Below are 18,590 nucleotides of genomic sequence, written 5' to 3' on the forward strand. Positions count from 1 at the left end.
GAGAATTTTCTTGCGCTGGCTCCTACCTGGCACCTCCTTCGCCTCCTGGGCACACGCGGGCACGCGCATCCACGAGCCAACGAGGGGCGTTTTTTTTTTTCCTCCACGCGGCAGCCTGCTGTGATAGCGCGTTCGATTTCTTTCCTCCAGCGCTGGGCGTTTTTTTTAACGCTACCAACTTCCAAGTGATTTAATTCACTTATTAAAAGGCCAGGCCATTTCTTCAGTGGGGACACTTTTATTTTTAAAGGTCAATGTGAAACCTCTATTGTCTTAAAACTCCCTTACAGAGTTACAGCAACTTACAGAGACTTCATTTTTAAAGTTCTCTGCTTCTCTCCCGAGTCCTCTCTCTCTCACCTGCTCGCGGTCTCGCGCTCCTGCCATCACCTTCAGGCGCTCACGCCGACGCGTGAAGCTCTTCACAACTTCAACTTTTCGCGACCGAAAAGTGCAGAAAAAGCTCAGTTTAGCATGAATTTTCCAGTTTTTCACGCACTTCACCATGGATTCCTTCAGCTCGGATGTGCAGCGTGACGACGCGCCAGGTAACATTCAAATTCCATTCACACATGCTCTCTACACATGGATTACGAGCACTTTCCAAAGCTTCGACCAGCGTGTTACCGCTCTGGAAAACGCGAATGTTTAGACGAACCTTCGCTTGGCCTCTCTCGAAGGGGTCGTACAGGGACCGTTTGAAAGCGTATGCCAAGCTGCAGAGTCTTTCGATGAAAACTCTCTTTTGATAAATATACGACAGCTTTCAAAGAGGCGCTCACCTTTTGCAAGGTGGATTCCACACACGCCGTGCACATGTACTTGCTCGGGTTACATGAAGATTACCGTTGGGCCTTAATCAAAAGACAAAGCCCCGACTGATGTCGAGGATGCAGTGGCAAAGGCCAGGACGTTCCATTTGATAAATGGAGCGAATTATGAGAAGAAAAGAACTGCAGACCATCAATCCGGTGAGGGTGCTTCGAGGAAGCCACCCCAATTCCAGCGTAAATCCAAATCACCGCCGAGATCTTCTCAGGAAAAGAAGAAAGCCAGAAACGCTTCAGTTGCTAATGCAGTGAAGAAGGGGGCTTGCTTCGGATGTGGCCAGACGGGTCACCAAATCAAGGATTGCCCTAAGAAGAAGAAGACGCAGAAACCGCAAGGACGTCCTTCGGTTCAGATTCACGAGATCTCAGGTAACTCTGATGTTGTTCAAGTTGAAATCCATCATTTAGCGCACAGTTCATGCACTAATTATACTTTTAGCACCAAAGTGTTTGGTAAGCACGATCTTCTCCGTTTCCCCGGGAAGATCAATGGTCACGACGTGACCGTACTCCTTGATAATGGAAGCTCACACAATTTTGTGGATGCAAAATTGGTGCAGAAACTGAACCTGCGAACGTAGGACAGTGACCATGAGTATCGCGTAAAGATGGCTCATGGCGTGGATACGGATGTATGGAATCGGATGGTTCCAGACTTGTCGCTCGAGCTGACTGATTACAAAGAGAACCTGGACTTCCACATCATCCGCCTGGAAAGAGCATATATTATTTTAAGAATTCCATGGTTTTATGATAAACAAGACTCATTGTATATAGACTATGTACATCACTCTCTTGTTTTTGTTAAGCAGAACATGCCTCATGTTTCTGTGTCGCTTTGTAATCAGAAGTCTGTAAATAATGGTTTTTCAATACCAGTTGTTACTGCTTTGGAAATGTATAAAGAAATAAAGTCTTTTGATGTTGACATTTATCAATGTGTACCGTCTTCTTGGTTTGATTCATTAGTGCTTGGTACTTCTGTCTCACTGAATTTCGTACAAATGTTTCATGTTCTTCTGTTGAACTTGGGGATTCCGACGAATCCAACCTTATTCGAGAAATCATGACTGATTTCAAGGATGTTTTTCCTGATGATCTACCTCCTGGCTTGCCGCCTTCGAGAGGAGTAGATCATGGCATTGAGTTGGTGGCTGGTAGTCAACCCTTCTCAAAGCAACCCTATCGGTTTAGTAAAACCGAGGAGGACGAGATTCAGCGACAGCTGAAGGATTATCTCTACAGGGGTTTTGTTCGGCCTAGCAAATCCCCGTGGGGAGCGCCAGTGCTACTTTCTCGAAAGAAGGATAACACTATGCGCTTCTGCGTGGATTACAAGGGGTTGAATAAACTCACTATCAAGAACAAGTATCCGCTCCCGCGCATGGACGATCTGATAGATCGGCTCCATGGAGCGTTGTATTTTACGAAGATAGACCTGCGATCAAGCTACCATCAGATACCGATCAAACTGGAAGATGTTCCTAAGACATGCTTCCATACGCGTTATGGTCACTACGAGTTTTTGGTCTTGCCTTTTGGTTTGACCAATGCTCCAGCTACGTTCCAACAGATGATGAATGATCTACTGAGACCATTTTTAGGCAACTTCGTTGTTGTATTTCTCGATGATATCTTGATCTACAGCCGAAGTTTGTCTGAGCACCTAGTGCATATACGCACTGTTCTCGAAGTACTGAGAACTGAGAAGCTTTACGCTAAGGCTTCGAAGTGTGAATTCTTTAAGAAAGAGCTTCTGTACTTAGGTCACATCATTACTCGTGATGGAATTCGCGTCGACCCTGAAAAGTTAGATAAAGTGCGAAATTGGCCCATTTTGAAGAATGTGCGCCAAGTGAAGTCCTTTTTAGGCTTTACTGGATTCTTTCGCAAGTTTATCAAGGATTACTCTAAAGTTGCTACTCCGCTTACGCAACTTTTAAAAGGAGGGGTGAAAGGACCGAAGACTTCAGGTCCTCGTCGTAAAGGTAATCCCCCTGTTGTCTGGAATGAGCGTCTCGACGAGAGCTTTCGGACACTAAAGCACTTGGTGACTACTGCGCCAATATTGCACATTGTGGATCCTAGCAAACCCTTTGTGGTTGAAACGGATGCTAGTGATTATGCTATTGGTGTGGCATTATATCAAGATGGACGTCTTGTCGTGTTTGAAAGTAAGAAGCTTTCTGACGCTGAGATGCGTTATCCAACGTATGCAAAGGAGCTTTACGTCGTAGTCCATGCCCTGAGGAAATGGCGGCACTACTTGTATGGCTCTACGTTTGTTGCATGGACAGATCATCACTCCTTGCGCTATATCTGTGATCAGGGTGATCTCAGAGGCCAGAAGGCCAGATGGGTTGAACTTATGCAAGAGTTTGACTTTGAGATCCGTTATAGAAAAGGATCCAACAATCGAGTTGCCGATGCGCTCAGCAGGATTCCTGAGGTCAATGCTTTGTGTATGGCTGAAATCTCGACGGATTTCTATCTCTCTCTCCGATGGCCATTTTGGCAAGATATGGAACGAGGTCGAAGCGGGGCATGACTCGCATACAGGCTTGGGTGATCCGGAGACCCAAGTGAGTCGTGCTGGAGAGACGAGACAGCGACAATATTCCATTAGAGGTGGACTATTGTTTAGAAATGGTAAAGTCTGCGTGCCGAAAATCGATGAGATTCGACAAAGGATTTTGTGCGAATGCCACGATGTTCCTAGCGTTGGGCACCCAGGCATCCAAAGAACTTTGGCTTTGGTCAAGCGATATTTCTATTGGCCAAGGATGCGCTCTTACATAGAGAGCTATGTGAAGAGATGCGCTCAGTGTCAGGTCAATAAGGCAGAGCGCCTTAGGAAAGCTGGCCTGTTACATCCATTGGAAATCCCAGATGTCAAGTGGCAGAGTATTTCCATGGACTTCATCGTTGGTTTGCCTAATACTAGTCGCGGCAATGACGCTATTTGGGTTGTGGTCGATAGACTCACAAAAATGGCGAAGTTTATACCAACGAAGTCGACAGTAAAAAGCCATGAGTTGGCGATTTTATTTGTCGATCAGCTTTATAAGCTGTATGGTATAAGCTCGAATTGGCTAAGGATAGTATAAGAACGGCTCGTGATCTCACTACTTATGCTAAACAAAAGAGATCTCCAAGGACTCTAGATGTGGGACAATGGGTCTATCTGAAGATTCCCAAGGATTCCAAGACTATGTGAACAGGAAAGCATTATAAGCTTTCAGCTAGATACTGTGGTCCCGTTCCTGATCACAAAGAAAGTTGGCCAAGTTGCCTACAAATTGGCTCTTCCTTCGGATGTTAATGTACATCCAGTGTTTCATGTCAGCCGCCTTAAAGTGAAATTGGGCGAAGCTGATGTTGTTGTGCCTATCGAGGAAAATGTATGGCAGGAAATGCAAACTGAGTATATTCCTCGAGAACCAGAAGCAGTTTTGGATCATCGTACCCGTCATTCTCGCCAAAAGGCTTATGACGAGTACTTAATTAAATGGAAGGGTCAATTTGAAAGGTTTGCTACTTGGGAACCTGTTAGAGCTTTGAAGGCTCAGTATCCCCACTTCATTGATGAGGACATCAATGGTTCTTAAGGGGGGAAGTATGTTATGTCCCGCTCACAAGAGAGGGGATCTAGCCTAGATGCCGTCGGGATGGGCGTCCAGTGTCCGGGAGGACGTAGTGTGAACACGGCCAGTGTGGCCGGCCATTATTATAAAAGGGAGGCCAAGGCCTCATTTACAGTTATCGACCCCACTGGCAGAGAGTGCAAGTGGTTAGCCCGCGAGGCTAGGAGTGCGCGAGGTCACCTCGAGGAGGTGAGGCCGGGTGGTATGGGACGCTCGGTCTTACAGGTGCACGCCTATGTCTTCGGACACTGGCCCCAGCACGGGGGAGCCGCCGGATGGTGGCTATGGCCGGGTGGTTCGTCCGACGCGCATCTGTAGGCGGTCCGTGTGGCCAGGAGATCCTATCTCCTCGTTCGTTTCACCCTGGAAGTCCAATATAATGTGACGTCCATGATGGCCAGTCTCTACAATGCTAAAGATCAAAGATCCCTGTTGAGCACCAATCAGGTCTCCTGAGATCGAACCAAAGTACACCCACCATCCTTGATGTGAAGGTAAAGTAGACTCTCCCTCGATCAAGGCATGCCAGGATTGTAAGTGCGCTCTGCACTAAAAGCCCATTCTGCATCAACATCAACATCAACATCACAGTCTCCTTTCACAGAAGACTCAACAATGGCTGCATTTGTAGTGGAACCATGATGCATGCATGTCCATCATGCATGCATGTCAATTCACGATGTTAGGTAATGTGCTTTGTAGCACCACTGTCAAAATACCACACATGAATCTGCAACAATTGACATGCATGTATCATGGACAACAGGATTGTAAGTGCACTCTGCACTAAAAGCCCATTCTGCATCAACGTCAGCATCACAGTCTCCTTTCACCAAAGACTCAACAATGGTTGGCCTCATTGATCTCTCTCGGATACTTCGGGACCTGACATCTATCCTCAAAAGCAGCTAATGTAAAATCCTCATGCCACGAATGCAAAAAAATCAATTTGTCCCTGTCACGAGGCTGTGGCAACCACTAAGCTTAGTTGTTGGTTTCTTTCCCTTGATTTTTCTTTAGTTTGTTCCCTAAATCATGTGTCAACTCTTGGTTAACACTCAACATTTTTGCACGTGACCTAGCTCAGGTTAATTGCCAGTGGTTTAGGGTTTCGCACCTAAATTTGCAGGATATCGCCAGGGGAGCCTTGTGATGCTGCAATTACAGCCATGGACATGTTTGGACAGCTTGGTGAAAGTTAGGTTAAAGTGTTCGGATCGTCTATTCGCAATAAGAATAAAGGAATACCGAAAGGGACGCCAGTCTTTGGGGCCTACTAGGTGTTGTTGTCTGCTTGGCTGTGGTTTGTTTGAAGTGTTAATTCAAGTCACAAGTTTATTCGTGAAGTTCTTCTGTGTCGTAAAGTTCAAGTAAAGTTTTTCAAGTAATGAATCCGGTGAAAGCTAAAGTCTACCGCCCTACTTGCCGGGACATAATCACTTTTTCCTTAAAGAGTGAGCCTTGGTTGGTTTGCGGTGAAGACACAGAGTATAGAAACTCGGAATTACACTATGGCTCACAGGACAAACGATGCCAGGGAAGAGGGTTCCTCTTCACAGGACAAACACGCTATTCCTCCAATGTTCGAGGTTGGCGAGACTTCATGGCTCACTTCTCAGAGCATCTGGACGCGGAGTCTTGAGAGCGAGCACCCGCATGAGTTGTACATTGCTCAAAGATTAATATTAAAGAAATACCGAAAGGGGCACCAGTCTTTGGATCAATCTCTCTTGGCACGGAACTACGCCGGGCCGTGTGGATTCTTGAATTGTAAATTGTTTTGAAGTGAATCTCTGTTGTGTCGTGATAGAATCTAGACTTGGGATGTCCAAGTTTGTTACGATGGTATCAAAGCATGGCCAATTTCTCTTCTACAGGGAAATCCGATCCCTCTTCTCGCGACACCAATGGATTCTGAAAAGAATCAATCGACCGCTGAGGCGAGAGGAGGCAATGCGGAAACATTCAAGCGACTTAGCAGAAGATGAGTACGGCCACCTCGGCCCACACAGTATGAACTTTTGGAAACGTCGACATCAGGTTGACGAGTAGACAAATTAGGTGCTTCAATTTGATAAAGATCCCCCATTTGCAAAATTTTTTACCAGCAGTCGATGGCTGAAGTGCATACATACTCACTGGCAGAAAGCCTCGAACCACCAATCAAACCGGCAATCAAGAAGCCTCCTACTCCGAGGATGTTCACAGAACAAGAACTCGATGATGTGGTTCAGACCCAAATCAGTAAGCTTCTGCACACGAAGAAGCCATCGAAGAAGCAATTGAAGAAGCGCAAGAAGGGGACTGACTACCCCGGTTACCTAGACCATCAATCTTCTTTTGCATCTACACGAAAATAGAAGAAGCATGTGCATTTTAAAGGACTACCCACTTCTTCTTCCTCTTCTTTTGACAATTCTTCTCTCTCTTCCTCTTTCGACTCGAGTGAGGAGGACAGAAAGGGCAAGAAGCGAAGCAAGAACAAAGCTTTGGAAAGAACAAGAAAAAGGCAAAGAAGATCAGATTCCGACCAGTTTCTAATAGTTCTACCGAAGGTGTCATCCTCCGACAGTTCGGACTCAGTTAATCACATGTTTTATGCAAAGAGCCAACTTGTATGATTTCAGAACAAAAAGACAAAAGGAATTTAAAGAGGGTGGACAATCAATGAAATTTGAATCTTTTTTTGGATTCTGAGATTCTCCGAAGGCTTTGACTTTCATTCAGCAGTTTGATATAGCATTACTCAGAGCACTCCAAGATCAAAAGGGTAGCATCTTTTTGAAGAGAAATGCTCGAACATGATGGTCCACTCTACTTCTGAGGAAAGAAGCCCCGGTCAAGTGGTTGAAGTTCAAACGGCTCTTTATTTCTTCTTGGTTGACCCAAGAGTACAAACGAGATGTGAATCTTCGGATGACCAAGGGTGACACTTTGGACGCATATTGTGAAAGGTTTTGGGATTCTTTTCTACCAACCTCTTCGTTTAAGAAGGTCAATTTCAAAGAACAAATTGAGCGGTTTTGATGCGAACTCCCTACAGAGATCCGAGATTACTGCCTTGAGTAAAAGTCTAAGTCCATACAACAACTCATGGGACATGCTAAGCGGGGATTCTCGATACATTCGAGTAACTTGACCTATCCCACTGATGAAATTTTGACTCAGAGGACCAGACAAACCTCGACCAGTGAAAATAGAAAGAAAAAGAATCCCCCAAAAAAGAAAGATGCACGACCGCGGTTGACTACTGAAGAGAGAGATAACTATCTCAAAGAGGGGAAGTGTTTTCGTTGCTGGGAACAAGGGTACATCTCCACGAGGTGCCCCAAAAAGGCACAACCAAGACAGACTGAAGACAGGCAAGAGAGTTCTAGAGCAGCAGAGGAACGCGGCAGAAAAGGCAAGATGAAAGCAAGACTGGTACCGGACTGCATGGGGACCGACCCAAGCCAGATGGATGAAAGTACAGAACTTTGTCGTGCATGGGGCAAAGTGAAAGATCACGAAGCCCTTATCTTTTTTGATGGAGGAGCCAAGACCAACTTCATTTCGCCTGAATTGGCGGTGCGGCTAGAGATTACGCCCGACAGGATGGGGCCATCGACAGTGGCAGTTCTAGCGGCACCCGGACGGGATGCTGCCATTACACCTATCATTGGCAAACTTCGTTTGCATAGGCATGAGGATTTTTACATCATGCCTTTGGAATGGTGTGCCGTCCTCCTAAGAATCCGTTGGTACCATAAGAAAGAAGGGCAAGTCCGTTCCTATCATATCGGCTTCGGCCATTTCAAAATTAATGAAATCCAGTCTCTTTGTTTACTCGATCTATTTCAAACAATTAAATGATGAACAATGAACGAACATGTCTAAATTGGAAAAAGAACGAGAAGAATTTCTGCACACATGTTGCTAAATTGGCTTTATCTGATAGAAAAATAATGCTAAATGAATTGTTGGATTTATAAGTGAGAGGGTTTTCTCGCTTGGAACACCAAAAAAAAATAATTCTAAAAAAATTATTGGAATTTGAAGTGAGAGGGTTTTTCTCGCTGGAGACATCCGAGTGTAGAGTATTCCTAGTGCGTCATTCAGAGTAATGACGGGAGCACTGTGAAAGGGAATATCTGTAAGGCCACCAGGAACGGGTACTTCTGATGAGTCACATCGGATGGGTGACAGGGAGCATCGCGAAGAAGTATCCGACCATCCGGGAATGGACATGTCTGATGCGTCATAGAATGGGTGATATAGAGCATCGTGAAGGAGATTGTACCGTAAGTTCGATAGGAAAAGACTAGGTGATGGGTATTCCTGATGCGTCACAAGGTGGGTGATAGGTGCATTAGAAAGGGAATATCCATAGTCAAGAGGAAATTCCAAATTGTGTTAGAATTGTGCACAAGGAAAAGCAAGCACTTGAATGAAGATGGGTTCAGAGGATGCTTTCGGAGAAAGAGGGATTGCTTTTCGGGAAAGCAGATGCTTTCCCGGCGAGGAAGTCTATGTCTGAATTGCAACTGTGCAGGTGATTGCATCCAGGGACGCCTGGGAAGTGCTGTGAAAGCATTGTTTTTCACTTATAAAGGTTGCATTGAGTTTTTGGACAGATTCAGACCATTTTTAAAGGTGACCGGCCGCCCACTTAACAAGTGCGCAGCCTATGATTAAATAAAGCAATATAAACTAGCCAGCGATTTTTTCTCTCTTCTTTTCTGGTAGGAGAGCGCAAAAATTTATTTATTAAATATATAAAATTAAAAAAAAAAACCGAAAAACGGCCGCAATCTCTACGCGAACAGCCAATGCTCCGCTATCTTTGCCGTGGCTAGGGAGCTACAAAAGCAACACACACCCTCTCCCAAAGGGAAGACCAATCTTTGCAAGGAGAAGATGCTGCTGTAGATTTCAGCCGTAAAGAAGACGTCGCGGGTGATGCCCATGGCTGCCCCAAGTGTACCAAATGTCGCCAAGACCCAGTGCACGTGTTCCCTCGCGAAGAAGTGCCTATGGAGCGTGCTTCCATTGCGACAAGTTGCTGTTTTTCTATGTTTTCAGCCAATAACATCGTAGACGGGGCTGTTTTACGAGAAGGAACCCGAGAACACACCTCTTTTGTGTGTAGGATTAGAAGAGAGGATTTTCTCTGTAGAGATCTCTTCCGGGGAATTGCTTTTTGAGAACCGAGTTGCGTTTCGAGCGTCGAGACTTTGAAGGTAACGATTTTCATTTTATGATCTCTAAGTATTTGTTTGCAGGTGTACTTCCTCTTAGTGAGGGAGCAGGAGCAGAGGAAGGCATGAGCCTCTGCACGAGAAAGGGCTCTGAGGAATTAGAGCCACATCAGCCCAAGGGTTTCGTACCCGAGTTTGGGAAGTAGATCCACCGATCGGAGAGAGGTAGTCTAACAAGTTGTGATCCGGAAGTGAGGATTCCCAAGTAAGGACTCTGTGTCTGGGAAAGCAGAGTTGTTCTGCAAGAAGAGAACTCTGAAAACAGAGTCGGAAAAGAGTTGCAGGGATGCCATGCCTGGAGTCTGGAAGGTGAGATCCAGAGGCGAGAACCTTGATTCTTGAGGATTTGGAATAAGGAATGGACGTTCCTTGGAATAGGGTTTTGCCCTAGGAATAGGAAGCCGATGCTTCCGGGAACCATTAAGTCTTACTCTAGAACGAACGCGGTAATACGTTCGGTTCAAGTGCTAGTATGGACTTCTCCTCAGTAATAAAGATACTATTACCGGGGGGGGAGGGACCAACCCATCTTCTGGTCCCCAATACTGTGTCGATCTTCTCTCTCTCTCTCTCTCTCTCTCTCTCTCTCTCTATATATATATATATATATATATATATATATATATATATATATATATATATATATATATATATATCCTCTGGCTTCAGTGATAAGTGATAAATTCTATTTACCCAAGTCTATTCTATACTGCGATGCGCTCCTGTTTGTGACAACACACATGCTGACTGTTTCTCAGAAGGCCTGCCAAGCGAGTTACCCCCATCTCGTCCTGAGGACCATACTATTGATCTAATTCCTCGAGCCACACCACCGAACCGGCCACCTTACCGTGTTAGCCGAGCCCAGAATGAAGAAATCATGAACCAAGCGAAAGACCTTCTTGAAAAGGGTCTCATCTAGCCTAATACTTCACCCTTCTGTTCTCCGGTTTTATTGGTACTAAAGAAAGATGGATGTTGGAGGATGTGCATTGATTATAGAGCTCCCGATAAAATCACTATCAAGAATACATTCCCAATTCCCAGGATCGATGATATTCTAGATATACTCTAGGGATCTTCTTGTTTTAGCAGGATTGATTTGAAAAGCGGATATCATCAAATCAGAAACGCTCCGAGAGATGTCTACAAGACAACGTTTTGGACAAGCTTTGGTTTATACGAATTTTTGGTGATGCCTTTTGCACTTACCAATGCTCCAGCGACTTTTAACTGAATGATGGATAGGATTTTCCAAGAGCATCGATCTTTTGTGGGCACTTTCTTTGATGATATCGTAGTTTTCTCCAAGATAAAGCAGAGCATCAACACCATCTGTTACAAGTCTTTCAGGCATTGCGTGATCACATATTGGTTATCAATGCCAAAAAGAGCGAGTTTTTCTTGCCGGAGATACACTTCGTCGGACACATCGTCTCAACAGCAGGAGTACAAATGGACCCGGCCAAAATTGAGACTATCCGCGATTGGCCAGACTTGAAGAATGTTAAGTTAGAAGCTTTTTCGGCTTGTGTTCTTACTACCGGCCGTTCATTCGAAAGTTTGTAGGGGTAGCTTCACCTTTGCACTTATTGACTCAGAAAAGAGTTCCTTTCTAGTGGAGACCGACAAAGGTGACTACCTTTCAGACACTTAAGGAAAAATTGACTCCTGGACCAGTGTTGGCTTTGTTAGACTTGCAAAAGCCACTCGAAGTATATTGTGATGCCTGTGGTCGTAGTCTGGGAGCGGTCTTGATGCAAGAAGGTCATGTGATTGCTTATGAAAGCAGAATGTTTTCAAGGGCTCTGCAGAATTGGTAGCACAGATTTATGAGAAAGAGCTTTTGGCAATGATCCATGCTCTTACTCAGTGGCGACATTATCTACTCGGGGCCAATTTCAATGTCTTCACTAATCATCAAAGTTAACACTACCTCTTGTCACAAAAGCAGCTTTCGAGGAAAAGCAGATGCGACGGGCTAACATCTTGTCACAGTTTCACTTCTAGATTGTCCATATTCAGGGAAAGAAAAACGTGGTAGCAGATGTATTGTCTCGGAAGCCCCTCGTCTTGGCATTTTCCGCGATCCATCATAGAAGCTTCGAGGATATGGTTGACCAGTACGCGATTCCGATGTTTTTACTTGATACAGAAATACAGAATGGGGAAATAGTGCCACGATATTCCATACGGAATGGCTACTTGATGAAGAAAAAAATGTTGCGTGTTACACAGCCGTTGTAAGAAAAGGTTTTGATCGAGTGCCATTTGGGGTCACCGCGGCATTGATACCACCTTGAAAGATGTGGAGCATTAATCCTTTTGGCCAAGACTCAAGAAGGATGCGGACGACTTTGTTCGCAATTGTTTAGTATGCCAAAAGGTCAATTTGAAGGCATAAGGCACAAGGATTACTACAGCCCTTATCCATTCCTACACGCCCCTGGGAAAGTATTACAATGGATTTCATCTTTGATCTCCCAAAGAGACACACTGGGCACGGTGGCATTTGGACTGTCAATGACACATTTAGCAAGCAAGGTCACTTCATTCCAATGAAGAAAACTGTCAAGCTGGGACCATTTAGTAAGATTGTTCATTGCACAGATACTTCGATTACATGGCATGCCTGAGACAATAGTCTCCGACAAAGATTCCCGATTCACGAGTTTGTTTTGGAGGGCTATTTGGAAGAACATTGGCATGCGATTGCAGTTCTTGTCATCGTTCCACTTGCAGACAGATGGACAATCTGAGATTGCAAATTCAGTTGTCCAAGATTTATTGAAGTCTTACATCTCTGATCAGAAGACTCAATGGGAATTTATTTTGCCTTTGGTGGAATTTGCCTACAATAACACGGTTCACTCTTCGACGAGGAAGGCGTCCTTTGAGATAATTGAAGGTGCTCAGAAGGTTCCACCCTTTCTCAGCACTAGAAACAAGATTTTTTAAGCCAACTAGTATACGAGGGACTTGGACACTGCTTTTGCCAAGGTCGGTGAGGCTTAAGAGAAGTCTCAAGAACGACAAAAGAAGGCAGCAGATCGACATCGACGAGATTTGAAACTAAAGGAAGACGATTGGGTGCTCATATGTTTTGAGAAGGCACGCCTAAGGAAACGAAAGGTGGGTGACAAGCCAAGTTCAGATGCCAGTGAGTTATGTAGAGCGTGGGGTAAAGTCAGAGACCATACAACACTTATCTTCTTTGATCCACGTGCTAAAGCAAACTCTCTCACCAAAGTTGGCCATCAAGTTGGGCATCAAAGCTAGAGAGATAGGGTACACAGCAGAGGCAAGGTTGGCATGTCCTGACCATTCAGAGTGTGTTACGCCTATCATTGGAAAGTTGCGTCTGCATATCTAGTCATATGTGAACTGTCACGTGCGCAATACACTTGCCCCACATGGACACGCTTCTGGCATAGTCTAGCATCAGTCATAGCCTAGCTTAGGACTGAGCTTGGCACTTTGTGAGCCTCTAGCAGGACGTGCATGTCCAGGCCGACCACAGTTGCATACCCTCTCTTGCACAGTCAATTAGCATGAGCATTTTTCAGAGCATTGAACCCTTTTTCACTTATTTATTAATAAGTGACTTTCGTTGGAAAAGTAGGTAGGGCAAAAGAGCTATAAAAGAAACCATTGGGCACTCAATAGAAGCAGAAGAAGCAAGACACAGAAGGGTAGGCACCTGCAGCAGCAGAGCAGGCAGGCACCCACAGGTCCCAGCGTTTTCTCAAGGATCAGCCCAACGTTTTCAGCCTCTAGCAATCAGTGTTTTCAGCCATCAGCCGCCAATGTTTTCAGTTCAGCCGTTAGCTTTGCGGATCCTCCCCATTCCGTTGTAGATCCTCGCCGCATCGGCCAAGCAGAACCTAGATCAGCCTAGCGTTTTCAGTTCCAGGCAGATCAGCCTAGCGTTTTGCATTTTCACCCAAATCAGCCAGCGTTTTTGCTTTTCAGCCCTTGCACGACACGGCGGTTGCAGATCCAAGCCGCATTGCCGCCACAGTAGAAGATCCCCAGCAAAGCACCTAACGTTCTCAGTTTTCAGCCTTGACGCCGTGTCGTCGACACCATCGCCATCGTCATCGCAGATCCCTATCTTGACGACGACACCTTCGTCATCGTCATCGTAGTCCCGGACTTGACGACGACACCGTCGTCACAGTCACCATCGTCGTCGTCGTCGTCGACACAAACCAGCAGCACCCGTCGTCAACATCACCGTCTTCGACACAGAACCGTCGTCGACTTCACCATCTTTGACACAGAACCGTCGTTGACTTCACCGTCCTCAACACAACACCGTCGTTGACATAGAACCCGTAGTACCCGTCGTCGACATCATCGTCGTTGACACAAACCCATCAGTACATCGTCGTCGACATCATCGTCATCGACACAGGCCCATCAGTACCTCGTCATCAACATCACCATCACTACCCATTAGCATCAACATCTCAACACTGAGTCATTGTAGTAGCATTTGTGCAAAAATAAAGAAAGTACTTGCTCTGGCAACAGAGCAATGGGGCCCTTGAGGGTTGGGACCCGACATCCCTGTGTCGTCTCTTTTCTCTCTCTCGGCTCTCTCTTTCTTTCAGTTCAATTTAATTCTTTCAAGTGAAGTAAAGTGTCCCTTGAGTTTGTGTGCGGAGTACTAGATTCGAGGAAAATCCTTATTCTCTTCCGTTGCACCTGACATTGGTATTAGAGTTCTTTGTGCGTTGCACTTGACATTGGTATCATAGCTCTAGGCGTGGTTCGGCTTCGCGAGCTCAAAGAAAGAACCATCAAGAACCAAGAACCCAACGAACCTCTCAGTTTTTTTTCCCTGAAGAATCTGAGTCTCGGCCAAGGACTTACGAGAGCCCGTCTTCATTGCCATGCCTTTGAAGGAAGATCGACATCAAATACCCAGATCTTGAGTACCAAGATCTCCTAGCTTTGTATGCGGATATGGAAGGAGTTGGAGATAGGATCCCTAACCTCTTCTGCATTCACATTCGCATGTCGCAGGCATCCATTTCCCTCGTCATTGAACCTTTGGAAAGGACTCCATAACCAAACCTCAGTCCATCAGCACCGGTAATGTTTTCACCACAGTCAGTGTTCGGAAACAGCTCTTGCTACAACAGGCACAGTCAGCACTATCTGGTATAGAGCCTAGGCTGATATACAGCAATCGTAGTAAGGCTAGGGACAGTTACCCTTACATGGTGTTTGCATCACCAACACTATCTCAGCACCATCAGTCGCTGGTTTCGGAGGAATTTGCATTGGTTTGTGCATCCACAACATCAAAAGCGTTCATCAAACAAGATCAAAAGTACACATTTAAGTACGGCAGTCGTGCCTCACTTTTAACAGGGGGAGTGTCACACGTGTGCAATTCACTTGCGTCACATGGACACGCTTCTGCCATAGTCTAGCATCAGTCATAACCTAGCTTAGGACTGAGCCTGGCACTTTGTGAGCCTCTAGGAGGACGTGGATGTCCAGGCCGGTCACGATTGTATACCCTCTCTTGCAGAGTCAGTTAGCATGAGAATTTTTCAGAGCATTGAACCCTTTTTCCCAATCGTCGTCGTCGTCGTCGTCATCGCAGATCCCTATCTTGACGATGACACCTTCGTCATCGCAGATCTCTATCTTGATGACGACACCTTCGTCATCGTCATCACAGTCCCGGACTTCACGACGACACCATCGTCACACTCACCATTGTCGTCGTAGTCTACATCATCATCATCGACATAGACCAACAATACCCATCGTCAACATCACCGTCTTCGACACAGAACCGTCTTCGACACAGAACCGTCTTCAACATCACCGTTCGCGACACAGTATCGTCGTCGACTTCATTATATGCCTTCATAAGTTTAGAATAGTCTAAACTCACGAATTATAAGAGGGAATAAAGCACTCATAAAACTATAAAAGCAAGGGACACAAGAAAAGAAAAGAAAAACAAAAACAAACAAACAAACAAACTAAATCACTTTGTTTGCTACGAAACAAAACTAGATAAAACAAAACATTATTATCTTTAAATTTTTTTTTAGAAAAGGCATGTGTAAAATAAGTTGACGCAACGTATTTGGCTTAAAACAAGTACTCAATTTTAAGCAAAAAAAGATAAGACATCTTAAAAACTTAATCCTAGAAATCAAACTTCACACAACAACGTCTAACGAAACACATTCTTAAGTCCTCAGGTAAGCTAAATACGAAATCGAAAAATGAATACTACTACAAACCTACGAAGAGCAAAGAACCAAACTTGACAATATGTGATCTCAACTTCGTTGCTTGTCCAAACAGGAAGAATAAGATTATCACCTTTATCATGCATAGCTTGGACAACAGCTATGACATCCTTACTCACATCGTCAGTGCCCAAGAGTAGGTGCAGGTTTATATAGAGGTCATTCATGCTTTGAACGTACTCTACAAAACCAACGAGCTGAGTTTCTATCACCCTCCGCAGGTGATGGGCATACTCAGCCATGATAAAGGCTAGCATTTGTCAAGCTATATTAAAAATACTAGAAGCGCTAAAGATCAAAACAACAACATAAGGTGTTATTAACTCAAACAATAAGTGGGCTTTTTAGCTTCCCACTTCTATTGAATTTACTACTGATTATCTTGAACATTCCAAAGGAAGAAACATTAAAAATAAACTTACTACGATGCAAAGATGAACGAACGTTTTTCATGATTCTTTTGAATGAGTATCCTTTTTCAACTAGTAAAGAAATAAGATGGCAAGATTGAGCAACAAAAGTAGATTTACTAGAACAAAGACGAGAAAATCTAAATAGTTGAGAGCAAATGACACTGTACTTAGCTAAAAGAGAAATGTTCGAAGAAATGTGAGGCATACGGATGATTTTTAGATTGGCATATTCTCGATCAAGGCGCTTATCATAGATATCTACTTCTAATCCCAAGGGAGTCTGAAAAATCTTAAGGTCTAAAAAGGCACAACAATCACTATTTGTGGTACAGTTAAGTTCACAAAACTCCTTGGGATAAATTCCTCTGCCTAAAGAACTCAAATTCAAGTACATAAAATCTTGAAAAGAAGGAACGTCAGGGACAAAAAGATCATCTACAAAGCGTGTTACATTGCATAACTTGTGCAAAAATATTGGGCAAGTGTTAGCAAGGACAAGACGCTCCATAAAATCAAACTCATAAGTAAAAAGATAGAAATTAGCAAGAAAAACAACACAATTGGTACCCATAGGGATACCAATTGTTTGCTTGAAAAGAGAGTCGCCGATGGTTATATATAAATTGTCCAAAAGAAAATCTAACCAAGATATGATGTCAATGTCATCTACAATCCTGGTGAATCTCTTTCTTCCTTTGTCTACATCTACATTCTTATTTTTCAGCCATAAGAAGTCAAAGTTCAAGGCTGACTTTTCTACTAGCAATGCCTTGTACCTATCCTTCTCAAGCTTGTACGCAAAAACTTTTGAAATAAGAGACTTGACTCTAAATTTAAGGTCCTCCAAATTTAGCTTCGTGTATAGCGTTGTAAAGTCAAAAGTTTGGAGACATAAAGGAGAAGATTTCTCCTTGAGGCTTCTTGAAGAGTTCAAAAACTTTAAAACAGGAATCACACCTACTGAATCATTTAAAATCCAACTTGAATCGGTAGGTATATCTACTTCCTTTAGCATATTTTTCCACAATTCATTTACGCTAGGTAAAATGGTTTTGAAACAATAACTAAGCCATTTGGAAACCTCGATCAAAGAGGTGTTACAAGAAGCAGCTATAAATCTAGGCTTTATAGGGTTCTTGTGGAACTTCCAAACGATATATAAAAAAGGTAATTTAAGCTGGCACTTGAAACCAAAAGACTTACAAAAGTCTTGATGTTTCAAGATAACCTCTTGCATTGAAAGATCACAATCATTGTAAGTCTGAGAGTTTACTTCACCTAACAAGCATTCTAAATAGAACTTTTTGCACGTAACAACAAAGTTATTAGAGCACTTATCTACATAAGAGATTACACAATCGCGATGAAATTTCCTAAGAGCATCACGATCAGAAGAAGATAAGCTATTCCTTCCTGAAGAAACGTTCCGAGAGCAAGATGCTAATTTCAAAGAAGCTTTCTTGAGGATTACAGACTTCCAATGGGTAAAAGTACCTTGAACTCCTAAAGATTCCTCAAACTTTACTACGAAACTAGAAATTCCTTTTTCTATGGCTTTGAGAAGGCAAGAGTCATTTGAGGAAGGGAGCCTATATTTAGTACCTCTTGAGAAAAGGTCTTTCAAGGAATCCGAAGGAAGGATAGAACAATCGGCAGTAACTACATGACCCAAAGCTCCATTTACGTAAGAAGAAAAGGCAATCTGGTCACACATCAGAGAGGTAACAGGTTTTACTGTTGAATAAAGCCTTGTCAAATCTGGTCACACATTTCATGCCAGTGATGCCATTGCCTTGCTTGCCAAAGGTGCACCGAAGGATGGAGGTAAGAACAAGCAGAGGTAGATATCAAAGTTTCAGGAGACTTTCAACAAGGGGAAATACAGAGAAAAGAAGACCCAGAACTCAACCTCTACTAAAGCTCTAAAGATCACCCATGGCATGTCCTTCGATGCTTAAAAGGGTCTCTCTTCTTGCACCAACGCATGGCGTGACGATGGCGGTGCAGCTAATCCCTAACTCAAATGAGGGGCTAATTCAAGTCTCTTTCACCATTGCATTGTTTGTGCAGTGTGCATGTGCAGAAAGAGAAGTGACAGAAGTGATCCCAAGTTGCAGAGACTCATCTTTGATACACTTAAAACTGTTTTTGATTTCATCAAGCTAGCACTAGGTCAACAGAG

General features: G+C 44.0%; 1 protein-coding gene across 2 annotated transcripts in view; it reads right to left on the bottom strand.

Annotated features, from left to right (window-relative positions):
- Window positions 1–18,590, bottom strand: part of LOC147451835 (uncharacterized) — an 87,271-nt gene that overhangs the window by 17,902 nt on the left and 50,779 nt on the right. The window lies entirely within an intron of this gene.

This window comes from Adiantum capillus-veneris, chromosome 8 (genome assembly GCF_014529385.1).
Source record: "Adiantum capillus-veneris isolate H3 chromosome 8, ASM1452938v2, whole genome shotgun sequence".
NCBI lineage: Eukaryota > Viridiplantae > Streptophyta > Polypodiopsida > Polypodiales > Pteridaceae > Adiantum > Adiantum capillus-veneris.